Below are 15422 nucleotides of genomic sequence, written 5' to 3' on the forward strand. Positions count from 1 at the left end.
CGCAAATGACCACATACCAAAAAAGGACCTATTTTCAAAATTGGACCATAAGACCCGGAGCAAAAAAAATTGCTTTAAATCTGATAACTTTTTAAGAAAAAGAAAAAATTGAAATAAAAGTTTTAAAAAAAGTAAATAAATATGATATTATTGAACGTTTCAAAGCCAATATTATTCTATTTCAGTGCACTTCACTCCTTAACTATAGAGGAATCCGAAGTTTGATGCAATTTTCTAAGATCTTGTAGCATTATTGTTTATCCCAACAAATTGTTATCCTAGTAGCACTTGGTGAATAAAACATGACTAATATGCTGAAAGTTTTAATAGCAAGGCTAATTAGCCATTTTTTCGCAGTTACATAGACCATCAATTTTTGAACGACTATTAACATTTACAATAACACATACCTTGAAGACAATCATGAACTAATAAGTTTCAGAGAACTGTTTTCCCTCCTACTTTTTGCCGACTATCTCTTTCTTGAAGCTCCTCTTTATAATGATAAAAATAATCAATTCTTCAAGTAAGAATCTACATAAACTTTCACACGACAGTAATTAAGAAATAAAGAGGCAAACAATAAATGACTAATGATTAAGCGTGTACCTTTTTTGTGCATCAAATCCCCAAACCCTAATTGTGTCACCGTTGTTAGAATTAAGAGAGACAAAGAGAGTACCTAGGAAATTCAATCGGCCAGCAAGTTTGGGTAACCAAGCTCTTAGAAATAGCAGTGGTGTTAGGGTTTATGGTGGACGGTGTTGAAGTTTATTCACCAGCTATAAGATAGGGCAAATGGAGTGTCTATCTTTTCCAGAGAAAAGATAATAGAGTATGGTTTACTTCATGCTATTTCTATACCATATCTAATAGCTACGTGATAAAGAAAGAACTATATAGAGATGTAAGGAACCGAGATTTAGGGATTTCACATTTTGAAATCCATATTTCTTGGACTTTTATTTGGAAAGGAAGTTGGGAATACGCTGCAGGTAGAATATGGTTATAACCCAATTGTTGATTAGTCCGAGAAGATGTCAAATCCTCAAAGAAGCAATGGGCGGGAAAAAAATTGATAAGAAAGTTGCACAATTGACACGTTGAACGAAGGAGGTCTAAAAAGGAGACATGTGGTGTTTTAGGAGTATTTTATTAAGAATTAGGTTAAAACCGGTGTAATACACGGGATTGATTACTTAAATTAACAATAATAAATGATAAATGACTTAGTATAAAAAATAAATAACAAAATTCAAATACATGTAAATCTATAAAAACTAAGAAATAATATTCACATTGTTTTATCTTCCCTAACATTTTAGTGACAAACCTAATTATAGAACATTAAATTTCGGATGATTTGTTTGAAAGTACATTGTCAAATGATAGATTCCTAATTATAGCATTGTACTTTGAAAGTACATTGCTATAATTTGGATAACCAAAAGTAAAAGATAACAATTACAGCAATGTATTTTCAAAGTACAATGCTATAACTTTTGTAATTAGTCACTATATTAACGGAAAATCACTAAAATAAACAAATATTGAAACCTCTCTTTGAGTTTTTATGTTATTATGTGCAAAAATTATGTAAAAAGCTTCAACATTTTGTCAATTTCTACACCAGTTTTTGTGATCAAAATAGTGTGCTCAAATTGAGTTGCATGACCGCCATCCTTTGTTAATGTAGTCTAGTTATCTTCCCATTTAACAAAATCTGTTGTTCCAAGTGTAAGAATTGGTTATGCACAAAATCTGTAGTCTAGTAATCATCAATTTTAATGATAGGAGTTGGGAGGAAAAAAGAAGAATGGAAAATAGCTAAATGATTAATATCTTAAAACTCTAAATACATTAAACCGGATTTTTTTGGCTTAACCCAATAAGTCAAAAAGAAACAACCACTTGAAATCTCTGGTAACAATTTTGAGATTAAATATATATATGTGATCAGGAACAGGAAGAGATGATGATACCTTTAGACACCTTAAAGGTGTTCTTCATTTAATTGGTGTTGAATCCAAAAAAAAAAACATTAACAATTCATAAATAATGTTTTAAAAGATTGATGACATTGCACTTGATCTAAATGGATGTAATCACATAATAAAAATCATCAGCCTTATTTATACAAAAAAAGTGACAGTTTTGCCCTTCGACGAAAATGATTAAAACGATAATCTCTAAGGAATAAATACGTATTGTTAGCTTTTTTTCCCATGCTTTAATTGATTAAGGATTATACACCCTGAAAACCCAATTACCTTCATCACCAAAATAATTGATGCTGGAACCCAAGAAATCGGTTGAATAATTTCTAATTCTGATACGCTCACATCTCAATCATTGCCTTCATTTAGACCTTTCTAATGAATATATAAATTTACATAGCTTCTAAATCAGTAAAAAAACGAAAATAAAAATCATGATTCATAATAAAAATCAAAATGGAGTCGAAGATCCAGATTCATACCTCATATATGCCCAAAGTTAAAATTAATACCCTCAACTTGAAAAAAAAATTGTGTTATTAGCAATATCAATGCAGTGATTTCAATAACTTGAAAAAAATTGTGTTATTAGAACCTGTTCTTTGCTGTCAACTTGAAAAAAATTTGTATTATTAGCAATATCAATGCATTGATTTCAATAACAAAAAACAATTAAGAAAAAAAAGCAGTAAGGTCGAGGCCAATTGAGTAGGCTAAGCAACAACAACTAACGAAAAAATTTCTTTTTTTTGGACAACTCGTACCTGGTGGCTTATTGGTGCAATGTGAAAAGCGGTTTAAAAAAAAATGGAAATGCAATGATAAAAACGGTTAATTTTTAAAGAAATTTAAGATTGCAATGCTAAAACTGGTAAGTTTTTAAAAGGAAAAAGAAACTGTTACCGGTTAGTTTTTCAAGAAAATACAAAGTGCAATGCTAAAATTGGTTAGGTTTTGAAAAAAAAATGAAAGTGCAATGCATATATTGGTTAGTTTTCGAAAAAAAATGCTTTTATGGACATTCAAAATTGTCAATAGTTGCAACAATAAAAATATAATATGTATAAATTACCAAGATTCAGATTGATTTTGATGTTAGATAACTTCTCTTCTTTGTAGGCTCCACTTCATTGTCACATTGAACTCCTGAATTCCACTACCATCCTCTACATAAATATATAAATCATTAAATTCAAATTGATTTTGGTGATTTTATAGCATTTGAACATAACTGTAACTTACTTTGATGTCACATTGAACTCCTGAATTCCACTACCATCCTCTACACAAATGACGATTGTTGTGACCTACAAATCGCAATTGTTGTGACCCAGACGAAAACCCACATGCAAAATACTATCTTCCTTCACTCTATATATCGGTTATTCTATTCCAGTCAATGAAAACACAAAATCGATTGCAATCCTTTCTGCCTCTTTCCTGTGGTCGCACAAGCCAAACAAATCAAAAGACATGTGATCAGAAGGTGGGATTCATAGAGGAAAAACAAATTAATACCAACAAACGGTGGAACCGGCAGGTAATACTAATTTTAGAGAGATTAAGAAGTGTTTCAACATACCTGCTATCTTTTCTCTCACCCGTCTTGCTATCAACAATTGTTAACTTTTTCGTGTGAGGCTTGCAAAAATAGCTTTACAATCCAATTCAGCTTACTTCTGTAAACGAAAACATTAACAAAGATTTATCTGAAGGCAAATTACACAACAAAAACCACTCTTCAAATAAAGTTGGATGCCAATTTTTATTGTGTTCTTCTAGTACAACACTTAACAGCTTCATTGAGTTGTAGTAGGAAAATCCCCATATGGAGCAACAAATATATAACAACAAATTAACCCATTTGGAGCAGCACATGAATTTCTCGTATAAACTCAGATTAACTTACATGATTCAAATTATTCTTTGAATCAAGCCGAAGCAAGAGGGTTTAATAAAATTACCTGAAAATTAGGAGAAATTGAATCTTCATCATCATTGGAGGAATTGATGTTTGAGCAACCAATTTTTCAGCACTTTGGTATTAGGCTTTGGAACAGAAGCATCAGAATCCGAAGATTTGAGTGAGAACAAAACTAATTTTGAGTTGAGATAGAAAAGTGGATACGGGGAAGAGAGAAATACACGATGACGAAGCAAATCAAATAATAAAATATACTAACCGGAAGTCGAATGAGAAATCGTTGCTGATAACTGATCAGCTTCCTTGGAGATGTATTTGTAGTCCTAGCTGTGATTTAGGTTGATATGCAACATAGTGATTTTTTTTCTAGAATTACGCCTCCTAATGAAAGCTTGCCCATTTGCATGATTTGTGATACATAAACGCGTTCGAAGAAAATAGAAATCCACAGAAGGCGTAGTGTATCCGATTCAAATTTGGAGTGTATCCGATTCAAATTTTGAGATTGCTTCTTGATTTTTTGCGATTAAGTTGCTAATTTCCGGATTTATTGCATCAATTTGAATTTTGATTTAATTTGGATTCAATGGGCATTTACGTAAATATAGATGAATAAATGAGCGGGAAAACTCGATTTTGGGGGTCTTAGAGAGTGACACGTGGCAGAGTTCTACTTATTTATTAGAATTAGGATATATATATATATATATATATATATATATATATATATATATATATATATATATATATATATATATATATTAGAATGTTGTTATACTTCAACCGGGGATTCAAGAATGATTATATGAGAATATCATATCTCCATCCATATTTCTCGTTCCACTTTTTGTGACGAATGATGTTATGAAGAAAAAAGAAGATGTGAGATTTGCTTTGGGATTTAATTTCACATCCTTCATTCTTTTAGATGTTTAATTTTCTTGATAAAGAACATAATACATGTTATAATATATTATTACAGAATAAAATATTTAACAAACAATCAAATAAATAAGTAATATGATTCTATTAGAATATCACATCCTTCATTCATTTGGAATTTACTTACCCTTCATCTACCATAAAAAACACAGAATACCAAATCATATTATGATTCTGTATTACCTCATGCTACAAGTATTCTGTTAGAATGTAGTTATGACAAACCAAACAACAAATTGTCTAAAGTCATTGGGAAATCTCCGGAAAAGTCCAATATTTTACCCTAATTTACGAAAAAGTTCCAAACTAAAATTTGTTTACGAAAAAGTCTCAATTACCGGTAAAAATGATGATTTGGCCCCATTTTCTCGGTTTACCGGTTTTATTATTTACTCGGTATAATAAAGTCCCATTATTTTACCATAATTTACGAATAAGTCCCAAATTATTGTAAAATAATAAGACTTTAATGAAACCGAGTAAGTATTGAAACCAATAAACCGGAAAAAGGGTCATTTTGTCATTTTTCCGGTAATCGGGACTTTCTCATAATCCAATTTAACTTTGGGATATTTTCGTAAATTAGGGTGAAATATTTGGGCTCTTCCGAAGATTTCCCAAAGTCATTCTATTAGAATTTTACACTTCATATTCTACAAGAAATACATATACACATGTTGATCATGTTAAAATCGATAAAAAAAACCCAATAAATGTAACAAACTCTCGTCAAACACAAACCCTAGGAAAATTATAAACATTGGATTAACATGAAAAATCATAAACGAAATCATCATCTTCTTCAAGATTCAACACCGTATCTACCGTGTTCTTGCACTTGGACTTATATGCACTTGATCTTGTACTCTGCATTCTTCTAGAATAAAGCCCACTGAGACGCCCCGATGCCTTTTTCTACTTTTTCTAGGGTTCACTAACCAGTCGTATAACAAAAAACATTCACTGAATCTTCTGGTTTTATGGAAGACACAAGGAAATCAAAATGATTTTTAGTCTTCGGTTGATTTTCTTATCGAGTTGCATCTTTGCGAGAATATGGGGAAAGAGGTATTCGGTTGCCAAAGATAAAACCAGTTCCCTATTCTAAAGGGGATGCTAATGTACTATACTACCCCTTCATACCCGTTATCTTTCACAAAATCATATTAAATTGATTATTTTTAATTAGTTACTAAATCTAAAACCATTACTTAAATTACCTCAAATGATTGGTTCAGAATCAATTTCATAGACACGTAATACTTAGTAAAAATAAAATAACCTAAGAATATATATATATATATATATATATATATATATATATATATATATATATATATATATATATATATATACTGATCTGGACATATATGACCATAAAAGTTTTAACTTAATGTCACAATAGGCCTTTTTCATGATTGAGATTTGTATAGATAACCTAAAAATATGGATTTAAATTATCTCACATCTCAAATCTTAAACTAGAACTACATATTTAAGAAATACAGTTTGTTACTAGAATAAGATGCTATATCTTTGTACTTAAACCAGAACTATATATTTAACAAACATTGAATGACCTACCTACAAATCAAATCCAGAAGTACTATTAAATTATGTGAAGCATGAATTAAAATGAATATAAAGAGAACAATTAAAATGATATAACATTATGAAATCGAAAAAAAGAAGATACAAGTTAAAGTCATGGTTCACATCTTGGTTGATTGATGTTATCATGATTTATTGAAGATTGAGTAGTTGCTAGAAGTCTATTTAATCTTTATGTTATTGAATACAACTCAATTTGTCCCCTTTGTGTACCCCACCTAACTTCGCTTTCCATAAACAAAATCCACTCTTAATTGACAAACCCAACAAGAATCTTCCAATCATTAACATAACTTTAGAAAGTATCGATAATTATTACATAAGATTGATTAGTAGTTACTTCAAATGCTACTCTAAAATATAAATTTAAAATAGTATTTTTACAATTTTATTTAAAAATAAATAAATATATAAATAATAAAAAGTAAAAATAAAAATTTAAAACCATTCGTTTCAAGCTTTCGCTGATCAAAAAATTTGGGATAATTGTCATTAAATATCTAAATTTTCATGTATTAACCACGTACTCTTATATATGGCAAGGTGATTTAAACCGAAACCATTTTCAAACATGCATGACTCAACTTGTGACGTTGAGAAATCATCTTGATACCTTCCATGCTTAAACGAAAGGAGAAAAATAATTATGCCAAAGTGATAAACAAGGAATATAAGGAAATACATAATTGCACCCTAAATATACAAATTATGAAGAGCAATATTTCCCATCATGATTTCCGTTCATCACAGCATATTAAAGATATATACACATATATTATGGATTCGATCGTACAATACATTGTCCGATTAATACAAATACAAAAATAATAATACATATACATGCTAACATACTCTGCAGTTGAAACGAGAGTAGATAACCGGATTTTACTAGATCTAAACTCCTAGAATAATAACGAAGGAAGGCCTTTCGTGAAAATGTGTACGTATTGCAATGAAGATAGGGCATGAATCACATGAATATGCCCCATGGAGTCTTTGTTGCAAACAAAGTAGACATTGATCTCAATAGGTTTGGTCCACAAATGTTGGACCTAATGATTGGCGGATAGGCTGTGCTGATATTATCACAAAACACAATGGTAGCTTTTATAAGCAAAGAGTGAAGGTCATAGAGAAGATTACGCAATCAAGTTATTTTTGCAACGACGTGTGCGACTCCCCGATACTTTATGTAACGTCCATGTTTTTTTGCTAGACATTAGTTATAAAAGATGTATTTACGTTGATCAACGATTGTAACCTTTTATGAATAAATGAAAGAGAACTAATTAAATATATGTGTTTATATATTACGTATATGGAAATTGGAAAATATTGTGTGTATATAATATTTGTGTAAAGTCATATTTTAAAATAGGCTAAAATAAACATTAAAAATAAAATATTATTTAGGATAAATCGCCTTGATGAAAGTTGAAGTAGTCGTGATAACGATCTCAGAGATACAAGAAACACTTAAATCTGACTTCGTATGAAGAAATCATGATTCGTGAAAGTTTCGCGTTCAACTATATACGATAAAGTTTGTCATAAATAGTGAATCGGAGATGATTTTTTTATTACCCTATGTAGTCTAAACTATATTTGTAGTAATTCTAAAAGTGAGAGCATGCATATAGAGAATGCCCAAATCTGACTTCATATGAGTAAGTTATGATTTTTAAAGTTTCGCGCACCAGTGTGAACACAATAATCGAAATTAAAATCGGTTAATTGTTAGCCAAAAAATGTAAACAAATGTTGAAGATCTCATGAATAGGAATCTGTCATTATAAAGAGAATCGAGAATGGAGTTCGAATGAAGAAGTTATGCAGTTTGCACGGTCTTTTGTAGTGTAAACTTTATCGACTATTAAAATTAAAATGGAACAAGAATTACCCGACGGAGTCTAAATGAAAGTTATAGCACTTGGAAATACATGCCCGTGGATATAAAGAACATAAAAATGGTAGATCGTACGAGAGAGATATAATTTTTTGAGGTTTAAAATATTTTGCCCGACATTGCAACGTTGCACCACATACATCGCGCTCTAGAGGAGGACTTGACGACCAATCTAGGGCGCGACATGACCCATTTCTAGGCACGACATGGTTTACTTGAAATTAGGTCTATAAATAGCTTGAAATTTCTCATTCCTTCCTTACTCAAAATCTCTCTAAACTCTCTCTCTCTCTCTCTCTCTCTCTCTCTCTCTAAGTGTTGATCTTTTTGGGGTTTTCTTCAGGGTATCGGAGAATCTTATTTTAGCGGATATTTGGAGCGTCATAGAGCCTGGCAATTAGAAGCTTTCGTGTTATAGTTCTGCCTGCAAACTTTCCAGGCTTTTGTCAGAAAACTCTATAAGTTAAGCTACACCCATTTTTATTTAAGTGTAACTTATATTTATATTTATAATCGTTATTATGAATCTATAAATAAGATTTATTAGTGATTCCATATCATAATACTGACTGATCTACTTATAGGAGTGATGTCTAGGCTAGATTTAATGAGGTGTTTAAAGTGGAATTTCCAAAATAATGTTTTAGGAACAAATTCCAAAATAAAAGAATACTCTAAATTATATAAGCATAAAGAAAAAGTTTTCTGAGCCATGAAATTGGGGATGTCACACTTTTCATTAACTCTAGAATGAAAAACAATATCTTTTCTATTAGAAGACCAATACATATGTTTTTTTTCCAAGAAATGCGCAATAACCAAAGGTGGATTGTCTAGTTAAGAGACCCCCACTCAATTTGTGTCAGATTAAGCAACATGTCGTTGAGCTGCTGAGGCATGAAGTTGCAATCCATGATCAATTGTACCTTATATGTTTCGAAGAATGCATATTAAAGCGCTAAAATAAGCTTTACATGGGTCGTGAGTGTATAAACAAACTTGTTGGACATAAAAAGAAATGTTACGACGAATAAATGTGAGGCGTTTAAGATCACTCGATAAGCTATGTGTAACGCTTGATATCTGGTATGAAGTTGATTCCAAGTTGCTTAGGTTTTCTCTTTGGGACATGACGTGTTGGAGCCTCAATACAGAGTGTTGAGATGTTTTTGGTTGTGGAGTTTAGTGAACCAACATGGCGTGTCAAGGTGCCTCAACACGACGTGTTAGCAGCTGTGAAGGAAACCCTAATTTTTAGGGTGTTGCACCTTATTTAAAGGAATTATGTCCCTTTGGTTGGCCTCCTTATCAACCTCCATTTTTATCAAAACCCTGAAACGAGTTGTAGCATCCATTGTCAAGCATTTGAGCCTTTAAAGAAAGTTTGGTGTCCATTTTGTTCATTGTGAAGGAGTTAGAAGATCTTGAAGTTTCTAAGCTTAGAGAAGGAAGTCTTGGATCCAGAACCACTACCCATTTTACAAAGAGTTTGAGGTATCAAGTTCTTATCTTGATTGCTAGATGCTTAGATCTCTCTTTTGGCTTAAACTATTATGTTTTTTGCCATGTTTTGGATGGATGCTGGGATTAGCACATCCCAAAGCCTTATTCTTTCATATATGGGGTTTTCATGGACTTATTTGGCAAAAAGGTTCAAGCTTTAAAAGATTCTAGGCCTCAAGTATGCAGTAAGTCCCTTATTAATCCCTTCCTGAGCATTTGAGCTTCTCCTAGCCATGCATGAATGTAAAGTTGGCAACTTTATGTGGTCTTCCAACTCTAGGGTATCAGATCCGCATTTTAGGGATTTATCATTGAAGATTAAGTGCTTAATGATTAAGCCCTCACTCTTTTAAGCCTAGAGTTTGGGTTTTGGACCCATTTTGGTGGTCCTTAGGGGTAAAGTCAGAAACTTTACCCTTTTGGATTTCATTTTGGTTAAGAGCTGAGTTTTGAAACTATTGGATCCTTTGAAACCAGCTTAATGCATTGAGCTACCGGACTTTAGGTGAACACAACGTGTTTATTGGCATACACGAGGTGTTTGCTTGCTTTCTCCCGATTTGAAGTTGATGGAGAAACACGGTGTGTTGAAGGACAACACAGCGTGTTGGGCCAACATGGATTTTTTCTTTGACTTTTGACTTTTGTCTTTGACCAAGTTTGTCCTAAAGGTTGCTTGAGGTAATCTGAATTGTAACTAAGGAAATTATGAGCATAGGATAAGGATTATTTGGGGTTGGGCCCAATTTGGAAAATTAGGCCATTAGTGGGCCATTGTGGATCTTTTGGATTTGGGCCTCAACTTTGTTTCATGTTGGTTCTGGGGTAAAATGGTTATTTTACCCGAATTATGGATGGTGGGACTTAGAGTGCAATCCAATTGCTAATTGGGTGTTATTTTGATCTGATAGCTCGGAGGTGTCGTCAGGGCAGCAACTAGAGATTTCTTTCTTGGAGCTTCTGCATTGGAGGTGAGTTTCCTTACTGTTCTATTGGTCGAAGGCACCAATGCTAGCCCATTTGGTATGTATTATAGGAAGACCAGGAGGCTGCTCTTGGCAATCTGTATGCCATACCAGAGTCTAAACTCTGGCAATTATTAGTTAACTCGTTATAGATTGTATGCTAGTTGTCTTTGTGATGCTTGTGTGGAAGACTAGGAGGTGGCTCCTGGCACTTGTTTGTAAGACCCAGGGTTTTGTCCCCGACCTGGCAAGGAAGACCACGAGGCGGCTCATGGCTTAATGGCAAGACTATGGTTGGGACATAGCCCTTTTGTTGATTGATTGGATGTGTATGACATCTATGGATCATTTGATATGTGGTATGTGGGCAACTTACTAAGCTTTGTGCTTACAGTTTGTGGTTTATGGTTTCAAGTATTTCGGATTTGAAAGGGATGGACCCGACTTGATCACAACACATACACATGTGTTTTCCGCAACATGTGATTTTGGTATTGAACTCTAATAATTGTTTTATTAAATGATTTTAAATGTTTCGATCAAGTTACATCTATGTTTTGATTTTAATAAGAATGAAAATTTTACCTTATGATTTTGGGATGTTTCAAGTTGGTATCAGAGACATGGTTTGAGGGATTCGGGCGTACTCTCGGGTGTTCCCGAACTCAAACTGAGTGTTTGGTGAATTTTTTTTATATAAAATAAGCACTTAATTAAAAAGTAATTTCTAATCAAAGAAATGGGTGTGATGCGTGCAATCAGCTAAGCTCAAGTAAGTGGTTCCCAGAATACCAATATATGTTTATTATGATATACAAAATGATTATGAGAATGGCATGCTAGATTAGGGCTAAAGATCTGCTCGGTATTATGTGTTAGGAGAGATGCCTTTATATGCCAGATTGGATGAGTTTTAAAATCACATGTTAGGATGAATTTATGATAAGTGGATAAAATGACCTGATTAGTGTATGTTGGTTAGATTTTCCGTTGCCTGTATGCTACTTGCTTTGTGCTTTGTGGGACCCTTAATGGTGTGAATCAGCTACTAAGTGAATATGTTAAGTCACATGTGACATAGGTTAAATAATATCAGAGTGATGGATTTGGCCCTATTGCACACCTCTCGTTTGAGTCCAACCATTCTAGGGTTCAATCTTTTACTCTAAATATTATTTGATCTCTATGTCATGTGAATATATTCATGTGATAGCTAGTTGACATTGGTGGAAGTCTTCAATAGCTGAGGGCTAGTTAGGGTCAGCAACCAAGGAGGGCCTAAGATATGCTTCAATGGGTTAGTGGTGCGGTTTAGTGAGTTTTGGTGCATTGGTTTGAGGAAGTGACTTAGAGGATTCAGGAGGATTACCGAGGAAAGTATGGATAGGTGTGGAAGGTAGTATTGGGTTCGTACTACTGAAAGCATAGGATCCATACTTGAATCGGTGAGAGTCTTCGAGAATATAAGGAGCTTATGGTAGAAGGATTCTTGTGCATGTTTTGATCGTTGGCTTGTTGTAATTCAGCTTGGAGATGAGCACTCAGAGAGGTGGTTCAGGTTTTAGTTCTGGTTCGGGTTGTGGCTCAAGTGTAGGTACTGAGCCGATTAGTAAGCAGTTGCGAGAGTTCATCTCATCGGAGATTTCTTGCAGTATTTTGGAGATCTTGGATGAACGCTTGGGTGCGTTCCATACTATGGTTATGGCTATCATTGGACCTCGTGCTCTTTCATTCCGTGAGTTTCGTGCATTCCATACTATGGTTATGGCTATCATTGGACCTCGTGCTTTTTCCTTCCATGAGTTCCGTGCGTGCGAAACTTCTGTGTTCCATTGGGAAAGGGACCCATTGTCAGTAGGAGGTGGTTAGCGGATGTGACTAATGCGCTCATGATGAGTTACTGCCTCAAGGAGGTGAAGGTCAGATATGCTTCCTGCCTGTTGAAGGACCAGACACGAGATTGGTGGGAAGAGGTTAGTAGTAAGTTGGGTGATGATGTTGTTGATACTATGTCATGGTTTGACTTCTTGACCAGGTTTCGAGCTGAGTTTGCACCGGTGATCGAGGTGCAGTAGTTGGGGTGAGAGTTTCTGGATATCCGACATACTACTGAAAATGTGACATAGGTCATTGCTAAGTTCCGGGAGAGGGCTTTATTGATTCCACAATATGCAGTTGATGAGAAGATGAAGAAGGTAAGGTATCATGATATGTTGCAGTATTATATCCAGGAGTTTGTGAGTATTTTAGGGTGCGAGACACTGAATGATATGATTTCCAGAGCCCGAGAGTGAGAGATCAATTTGGAGCACATTAGGAAGAAGGGCTCAGATCATGTGCATATATTGGAGGGTCTTGGGAGGAGACCCAAGACTTCTGATCGCTTTCGAAGGCTATGAGGGCCAGAGTTAGTGCAACACGTGCGGGAAACTGCACGATGGGATTTGTTGTTCCTGAGGTTTGGGTCACTACAAGTATGTTAGGGTTAGTCATTTTAGCTGGGATTGTCCCCAGGGGGCAAGCCAGTTATGTTTTCTCTGCAATCAGGTGGTCCACAAGAAGGTTGATTGTCCGATGTTGAGGGGAGGAGCAGTGAGTGCGCCTGCTCCAGCTACTTTGAGGATCACTGATGGATGAGAGGGTAGGTGAGGATCCCCAACACAAAGAAGCCATGCATAGCAGTGTCAGACAGGAGAGGTCAGGACTCCAACTACTTTGAGGATCATCGATGAATAGTAGCCCTAAATGCAGAATAATTTAGCAAGGCGTTGGTTTTGGGGATGCCGTAATCATAATCGAAATTTTTAAGAACACACTATGTACCCTTGACTAAAAATATTAACATTCCACAACCTAATCCTTTAGATTTGAAATGAAGCATAATATTCTCTCCTTTAATTATAGCAAAACAACTATACAACCCTTACAACTTTGCAAAGTATGACTCTTGTTTTCTATAATTAATATTGCCAACTATGCAATACGTGCCTTAATAATCATAACATTTATGCTCCCACTATCATGATGATTATTATAAAACATAACACTTATGCTCCCACTAGCTTCGACATGTATTCATAAACATCTTAACTTTCAGAAAAACAGTACTTATTGAATTTCTTAAGTTCATGTTTCTAATACTTAGTGCTTTGATAATCTTTTATCAAGGCTTCTTGAACTTATACACCTTTGCCTTCGATAGTTCATATGTGTGTCTTAACAATTAAGACTAATTGTCAAACCTCACAATTCAAATTATGGAAAGGGATGCCGTAACCATGATCGAATTCGAGAATGCAATTTTACGATCACTATCTTTTAAAATCTTTCTTAGTGAAAGCATTTTCTCACAATCATTTTCATGAAGGAGGAAATCTTATGACACTTAGATTTAAACGGTGTATGTGTTCCTATCTATGTGAATTTGTTAAAACCAAAGTTTACGACAAATTCAAACTCATATGGATCGAACTTCCTTAATCTTGATTTCTTGCCTTATGGTAGCACAGTTGCCCACCACATCTTCCAAGTAGTTAAGCAGCTCACCTTTTCCTATCAATGTACTTTCCATTGATCAAGGTCCTTGCCTTTTATGCATTCAAATGAGAACTCATAGGACTCACATGCATAATTAACTCGATTGGATTGGCACAGAAACAAAATAATGTCTTCACGATAGGTTGTAAACCTCAACTCGTGTGCTAGTGATGATCGATAAGGTTTATTTGATTTGTTCTTGAAACTTTTCAAGACTATTAAGACTCCCACTGACTCCTTGACATATACGATTCTCTTATCAAAACATTTCTTGACAAACAAATATTCAAGAGTTAGTGTAGCTTTTATCAAAACACTTCATAAATTGGTCCAAGTTGGTCTGTCTTATTCAAGACATCACAACATTCCACATTTGATGAATGTTATAAACCTTTAATACTTTTCACTCATTGTCACAATCTTAACTTTAAGACTTGTTATTGGAACGAAGTATGATAGACTTCTTGATTTAACCATTTCTTCAATCCTTGATTCCTCTTCTTAAACATACAATTGTACTAAGACTCACTTAGAGGATCAATTGAGATATGGTTCTTAATCATTAAGACCTATCATAAAGCATAAAAGGTACTCTCTCTTTTTCTTAGAATGGAGAAACTCTTATCTTTCTGCCTACTTGATTCTTCTTATTCGTTTTGCTATTGATCTAAACCCTTTAATCAATTCAAAATTACACTTAATCTTGTAAGTGTAATCATATTTACTAAGCCTTTAGTAAATCATGACGAATATCTTTGTCACTCTTATGGTGAACTCGATCAACACACAACTTTGTGTACTCGATCTCCTAGTCCTTCACTTGACACTTTGTCAATGAATTAGTCTAATTTCCAAATATGAAATTTCTCAGTCATCATGCAACCAAGTTGCATGATTCCAAGATTCTGTCCAATTGAAACTTGGGCGATGAGAAACTATCCCTATTTGGTAAATTCTTGACATTTCCATAAGTAACATAACTAAGAATCATATCCATTCGTTGTAGAAATATGCAAGCATCAATTTTCATAACAATT

General features: G+C 33.9%; 1 long non-coding RNA gene across 1 annotated transcript; it reads right to left on the bottom strand.

Annotated features, from left to right (window-relative positions):
* Nucleotides 1–303: 303 nt before the first annotated feature.
* LOC145006512 (uncharacterized) lies at nucleotides 304–999 on the bottom strand. The gene is made up of 2 exons (XR_013662929.1): nucleotides 610–999; nucleotides 304–534 (listed from the first exon to the last, which is right to left on the bottom strand). It is a non-coding gene; the product is annotated as an uncharacterized LOC145006512 (long non-coding RNA).
* Between the last annotated feature and the right edge of the window lie 14423 nt (nucleotides 1000–15422).

Source organism: Lactuca saligna, chromosome 7 (assembly GCF_052625555.1).
Source record: "Lactuca saligna cultivar CGN05327 chromosome 7, ASM5262555v1, whole genome shotgun sequence".
Classification (NCBI taxonomy): Eukaryota; Viridiplantae; Streptophyta; class Magnoliopsida; order Asterales; family Asteraceae; genus Lactuca; species Lactuca saligna.